We start from the raw sequence: 7,102 nt of genomic DNA on the forward strand, positions 1-7,102 counted from the left end.
CAGTTATTCTGCACCCCAGTCTCTAACCTCTGCTATCTTTAAGATTCTTCAGCACCTCAGTCTCTAACCTCTGCTCTCTGTAACAGCCTATATGCACCCCAGTATCCAACATCTGCTCTCTGTAACAATCTTAGGCACCAAAATCTCCAACTTCAGCTCTCTGCATCGGTCCTTCTGCACCCCAGTCTCCAACCTCTGCTCTCTGTAACAGTCCTTCTGCAACTCAGTATACAACCTCTGCTCTCTGTAACAGTCCTTCTGAAACCTAGTCTCCAACCTCTACTCTCTGCCACATTTCTTTTGCACCCCAGTCTCCAACCTGTGCTCTCTGTAACTGTCCTTCTGCACTCCAGTCTCCAACATCTGCTCTCTATAAGTATCGTTCTCCACCATAGTCTCCAACCTCTACTCTCCTCAACGATCTTTCCTCACCTCAGTCTCCAACCTCTGCTCTCTGCAATGATCATTGTGCACCCCAGTCTTCAACCACTGGTCTCTGTAACAGACCTTATGCAGCTCAGTCTCCAGTCTATGCTCTCTGTAAGATACTTCTGCACACCAGTCTACAACATCTGCTCTCTGCAATGATCCTTTAGAACCCCAGTCTCCAACCTCTGCTCCCTTTAACAGTCCTTCTGTACAACAGTCTCCAAACTCTGCTCTCTGTAACGGTCCTTCTACACCCCAGGATCAAACCTCTAGATTCTGCATTAGTCTTTCTGCACCCAAGTTTCCAAACTCTGCTCTCTGTAACAGTTCTTCTGCACCTCAGTCTCCAAATCTGCACTCTGCAACAGTCCTCTGCACCCCAGTCTCCACCCTCTGCTCTCAGTAACAGTTCTTCTGCACCCCAATCTCCAAACTCTGCTCTCTGTAACACTCCTTCTGCATTACAGTCTCTACCCTGTGATCTAAGTAACAATTTTTTTGGACATCAGTCTCCAACATCTGCTCTCTACAATGTTTCTTCTGCTCCTTAGTCTCCAAACTCTACTATCAGTAAAAGTCCTTCTGCACCTCAGTCTCCAAAATTTGCTCTCTGTAAGATCCTTCTGCAACCAATTCTCCAAACTCTCCTCTCTGTAACAGTCCTTTTTCACCCAGATCTCCAAACTCTGCTCTCTGTAACAGTCCTTTTGCACCCCAGTCTTATAACTCTGCTCTCTTTAATAGGCCTTCTGCACCCAAGTCTCTAACCTCTGCTCTCTGCAACGATCCTTCTGCAACCTAGGATCCAACATCTGCTCTCTGCAACAGTAGGTCTGCACCTCAGTCAGAAAATGCTGCTCTCTGCAACAATCCTTCAGCACCCCAGTCTTAAACCTCTGCTCTTGTAACACGCCTTCTGCACCACTGTCTCCAAAATGCTCTCTATAAGATCTTTCTGCAACTCAGTCTCGAAACTGTGCTATCTGTAACAGTCCTTCTGAGCCCCAGTCTCCAACCTCTGCTCTCTGCAACAGTCCTTCTGCAACCAAGTCTCAAACTTCTACTCTCTTTAAGATCCTTCTGCACCACAGTCTCCAACCTCTTCTCTCTGTATCAGTCCTTCTACACCCAGTTCCCCAAACTATGCTCTCTCCAATATTTCTTCTGCACCCCAGTCTCCAACCTGTGCTCTCTGTAACAGTTCTTCTTCACCCCAGATTCCAACATCTGCTCTCTGCAATGATCCTTCTTCTACCCAGTCTCCAAACTTTGCTCTCTGTAAAAGTCCTTTTGTTTCACAGTCTCCACCCTCCAACCCGTGCTCTCTGTAAGATCCGTCTGCACCCGGTTTTCCAAACTTTGCTCCTTGTAACAGTCATTCTGCACCTCAGTCTCAAACCTCATCCCTCTGCAACGGCCCTTCTGCACTCCAGTATCCAACCTCTGTTCTCTGCAGCAGTCCTTCTGCACCCCAGGCTACAAAATCTGCTCTCTGTAACAGTCCTTCTTTACCCCAGTCTCCAAACTCTACTTTCTCTTTCAGTTATTCTGCACCCCAGTCTAAAACCTCTACTCTTTGTAACAGTCATTCTGCACCCCAGTCTCCAAACTCTGTTCTCTGCAAAAATTTTTCTACACACCAGTCTCCAACATCTGCTCTCTGCAACGATCCTTTTGCATCCTAGTCTCCAATGCCTGCTCTCTGCAACAGTCCTTCTACACCCCAGTCTCAAACTTCTGCTCTCTGCTACAGTTCTTCTGCACCAACGTCTCCAACCTCTGCTCTCTGCAACATCTCTTCTGCACCCCAGTCTTTAAACTGTGCTCTCTGTAACTATCCTACTGCACCCCTGGTCTCCAAACTCTGCTCTCTGAAGCGATCCTTCTGCACCTCAGTCTCCAACCTCTGCTCTCTGCAACGATCCTTCTGCACTCCAGGCTCCAACGTCTGTTTTCTGCAACAGTCCTTCTGACCCCAAAATCCAACATCTGCTCTCTGAAACGATCATTCCTCTACCCAGTCTCCAAACTCTGCTCTCTGTAAAAGACTTTTTGTATTTCAGTCTCCAACCTCTTCTCTCTGTAACGGTCCATCTGCTCCCAAATTGAAAACCTCTGCTTTCTGTCACAGTCCTTCTGCACCCCAGTCTCCAAACTCTTCTCTCTGCAACGATCCTTCTGCACCTCAGTCACCAAGCTCTGCTCTCTGTAAAAGTCCTTCTGCACCTCAGTCTTCATCCTTTCCTCTCTCTAATGGTCCCTCTGCACCCCAGTCTCAAATCTCTGCTCGCTGTAACAATCCTTCTGATCCTCTGTCTCCAACGTCTACTCTCTTTAACAGTCCATCTGTAACGCAGTCTCCAACCTCTTTTCTTTACAACGATATTCCCCACCCCAATTGCCAACCTCTGCTTTCTGAAACAGTCCTTCTGCACCTGAGACTCCAACCTCTGCTCTCTGTAACAGTCCTTCTAAGCCTCAGTCTGAAAACTCTGCTCTCTGCAACAATCCTTCTAAATCCCAGTCTCCAAACTATGCTATCTGTAACAATCCTTCTGCACCCCAGTTTCAAACATCTGCTCTCTGTAACAGGTCTTCTGCAACTCAGTCTACAAACTCTGCTCTCTGTAACAGGCCTTCTGCACCCCATTCTCCAACCTCTGCTCTCTGTAACAGGTCTTTTGCACCCCAGTCTCCAAATTCTGCTCTCTGTAACAGGCTTTCTATACCCCAGTCTCCAATCTCTTCTCACTTCAACAATCCTTCTGCACCTCAGTCTCCAAACTCTTCTGTCTGCAAGAGTCCTTTTAAACCGCAGTCTCTAACTTCTACTCTCTGCAACAATGCTTCTGCACCCCAGTCTCCAAACTCTGCTCTCTGTTTCAGTCGTTCTGCACCCCAAGATCCAACATCTGCTCTCTGAAACAGTCCTTCTGCACCTCAGTCTAAAAACTCGGCTCCCTGAAAAAATCCTTCTGCAACCGAGATTCAAAACTCTGCTGTATGTAACAGTCCTTCTGAACCTCAGTCTTCACAATGCTCTCTGTAAGATCCTTCTGCAACCCAGTCTCGAAATTGTGCTATCTTAAACAGTCCTGCTGCACCCCAGTCTCCAAACTCTGCTCTCTGTAACAAGCGTTATGCACCCAGTCTCCAATCTCTGCTCTCTGTAACAATCCTTCTGCAACTCAGTATCCAACTTCTGCTCTCTGCAACTGTTCTTCTGAACCCCAGTCTCCACACTCTTTTCTCTGCAACAGTCCTTCTGCACTCCAGTCTCCAACCTCTGCTCTCTGCAACAGTGCTTCTGCACAAAAGACTCCAAACTCTGCTCTCTGCTACAGTACTTCTGCTCTCCAGTCTCCAACATCTGCTCTCTGTATCAGTCCTTTTGCACATTCTCCAACCTCTGCTCTCTGCAGCAGTCCTTTTACACCCCAGTAACCAAAATCTGCTCTGTGTAACGATCCTTCTGCACCTTAGTTTCCAACCTCTGCTCTCTGAAACGATTCTTCTGCACCCCAGTCTCCAACCTCTGATCTCTGTATCAGTCCTTCTGCACCACAGTCTCCAAACTTTGCTCTCTGCCAAAGTCCTTATGCACCCAAGTCTTAAAACTCTGCTTTCTGTAACAGTTTTCTGCACCCCAATCTCCAACCTGTGCTCTCTGTAACAGTCCTTCTGCACCCCAGTCTCCAGTATCTTCTCTCTGCAACGATCCTTCTTCTATCCAGTCTCCAAACTCTGCTCTCTGTAAAAGTCTTTTTGTATCGCAGTCTTCAACCTCTTCACTTTGTAAGGGTCCATCTGGTCCCAAATTGCCAAACTCTGTTTTCTGTAACAGTCCTTCTGCACCCCCGTCTCCAAACTCTTCTTTCTGCACCGATCTTTCTACATCTCAGTCTTTAACCTCTGCTCTCTGTAAAAGTCCTTCTGCACCACTGTCTCCAAAGTCTGCTCTCTGTAACAGTTCTAGTGCACCACAGTCTCCCACATCTGGTCTCTGCAATGGTGCTTCTGCACCTCAGTCTCCAACCTCTTTTCTCTATAACACTCCTTCTGCACCCCAATTTCCAACCTCTTCTCTCTGTAACAGTTTTTCTAAGCCTTAGTCAGAAACTTCTGCTCTCTGCAACAATCCTTCTAAACAACAGTCTGCAAACTGTGCTATCTGTAACAATCCTTGTGCACCCCAGTCTCCAACACCTTCTCTCTGTAACAGGTTTTCTGCAACCCAGTCTCCAAACTCTGCTCTCTGTATCAGGCCTTCTTTACCCCTTTCTTTAACCTCTGCTCTCTGCAAAAGTCCTTCTACTCCCCAGTCTCCAACTTCTGCTCTCTGCAACGATCCTTCTGCATCCCAGTCTCTAACGTCTGCTCTCTGTAAGATCCTTCTGCACCCCGTTCTCCAAACTTTGCTCTCTGTAACAGTCATTCTGTACGTCAGTCTCCAACCTCATCTCTCTGCAACAGCCCTTGTGCACCTCAGTATCCAACCTCTGTTCTCTGCAGCTGTCCTTCTGCACCCCAGGCTAAAAACTCTGCTCTCTGTAATAGTCCTTCTGCACCCCAGTCTCCAAACTCTGCTCTCTGTAACAGTCCTACTGCACCTCAGAATCCAACCTCTACTCTGTGTAACAGTTTTTTTAAGCCTCAGTCTGAAACCTCTGCTCGTTGCAACGATCCTTCTGCACCCCAGTCTCAAATCAGCGTTATCTGTAACAATCCTTCTGCATCCCAGGCTCCAAAATCTGCTATCTGTAACAGTTTTTCTGTACCACAGTCTCCAATCTCTGCTCTCTGCAACGGTTCTTCTGTACCCCAGTTTGCAATCTTTGTTCTCTGCAACAGTCCTTAGCACCCCAGGCTCCAAACTTTGCTCTCTGTAACAGTTCTCCATAACCGCAGTCTCCAACCTCTGCTTTCTGTAACGGTCCTTAAGCACCCCAGTCTCTAAACTCTACTTTCCATATCAGTTATTCTGCACCCCAATCTCCAACCTCTGCTCTCTGTAACAGTCCTTCTGCACCTCAGTCTCAAAACAGTGCTTTCTGCAACAGTCCTTCTGAACCCCAGTTTCCAACCTCTGCTCTCTGTAACAGTTCTTTTGCACCCCAATCTTCAAACTCTGCTCTCTGTAAACTCCTTCTGCACCCAGTCTCCACACTCTGATTTCATTAACAATCCTTCTGGACCTCAGTCTCTAACCTCTGCTCTGTATAACAGTCCTTCTGCTCCTAAGTCTCTAACCTCTGCTCTCTACAACAGTCCTTCTGCTCCTAAGTCTCCAACCTCTAATCTCTGTAAAAGTTTTTCTGCACCTCAGTCTCCAAACTCTGCTCTCTGTAAGATCCTTCTGCAACCCATTCTTCAAACTCTGCTCTGTGTAGCAGTTCTTCTGCACCCCAGTCTCCAAACTCTGCTCTCTGTAACAGGTGTTCTTCACCCCAGTATTCAAACTCTGCTCTCTGTAACAGGCCTTCTGCACCCAAGTCTCCAACCTGTGCTCTCTGCAACGATCCTTCTGCACCCCAAACTCTGCTCTCTGTAACAGTCATTCAGCACCCCAGGATCCAATATCTGCTCTCTGCTACAGTCCTTCTGCACCTCAGTCTGAAAACTCTGCTTTCTGAAACATTCCTTCTGCACCCCAGTTTCCAAACTTTGCTCTCTGTAACAGACCTTCTGTACCTCAGACTCCAAAATGCTCTCTGTAAGATCCTTCTGCAAACCAGTCTTGAAACTGTTCTATCTGTAACAGTGCTTCTGCACCCCAGTATCAAAACTCTGCTCTCTGTAACAGACCTTTGGCACCCCACTCTCCAAATTTTGCACTCTATAACAGGCATTCTGCAACCCAGTCTCCAACATCTTCTCTCTGCAACGATCCTTCTTCACCCCAGTCTCCATCCTCTGCTCTCTACAACAGTCCTTCTGCACCCCAATCTCCAACCTCTGCACTCTGCAACATTTTTTGGGCACCTCAGTCTCTAAACTGTGCTCTTTATAACTGTCTATCTGACCCAAGTCTCCTATATTTGCTCTCTGAAACGATCCTTCTGCACCTCAGTTTCCAATCTCTGCTCTCTGTAAGGATCCTTCTGACACTCAGTCTCCAACCTCTGCTTTCTGTGACAGTCCTTCTGCACCCCAGTCTCCAACATCTGCTCTCTGCAACGATCCTTCTTCTACCTAGTCTCCAATCTCTTCTCCCTCTAACAGTCCTTTTGTATCGCAGTCTCCAACCTCTTCTCTTTTTAACTGTCCATCTGTTCCCCAATTGCCAACTTCTGCTTTCTATAACAGTCCATCCGCACCCCAGTCTCTAACCGCTTCTCTCTGCAAGGATCCTTCTGGTACTCAGACTCTAAACTCTGCTCTCTGCAACAGTCCATCTGCACCCCAGTCTCCAGATTCTGCTCTCTGTATGATCCTTTTGCATCCCAGTCTCCAACCTCTGCTCTCTGTAACAGTCCTACTGCACCCCAGTATCCAACCTCTGCTCTCTGTAACAATCTTTCTACACCTCAGTCTCCAACGTATGCTCTCTGTAACAGTCCTTCTGCACCGCAGTCTCCAACATCTGCTCTCTGTAACGGTCCTCCTGCACCTCAGTCTCCAAACTGTGCTCTCTGCTACAGTCCTTCTTCACCCCAGTCTAAAACCTCTTCTC

This window comes from Ictidomys tridecemlineatus, unplaced genomic scaffold (assembly GCF_052094955.1).
Source record: "Ictidomys tridecemlineatus isolate mIctTri1 unplaced genomic scaffold, mIctTri1.hap1 Scaffold_369, whole genome shotgun sequence".
NCBI classification, from domain to species: Eukaryota; Metazoa; Chordata; class Mammalia; order Rodentia; family Sciuridae; genus Ictidomys; species Ictidomys tridecemlineatus.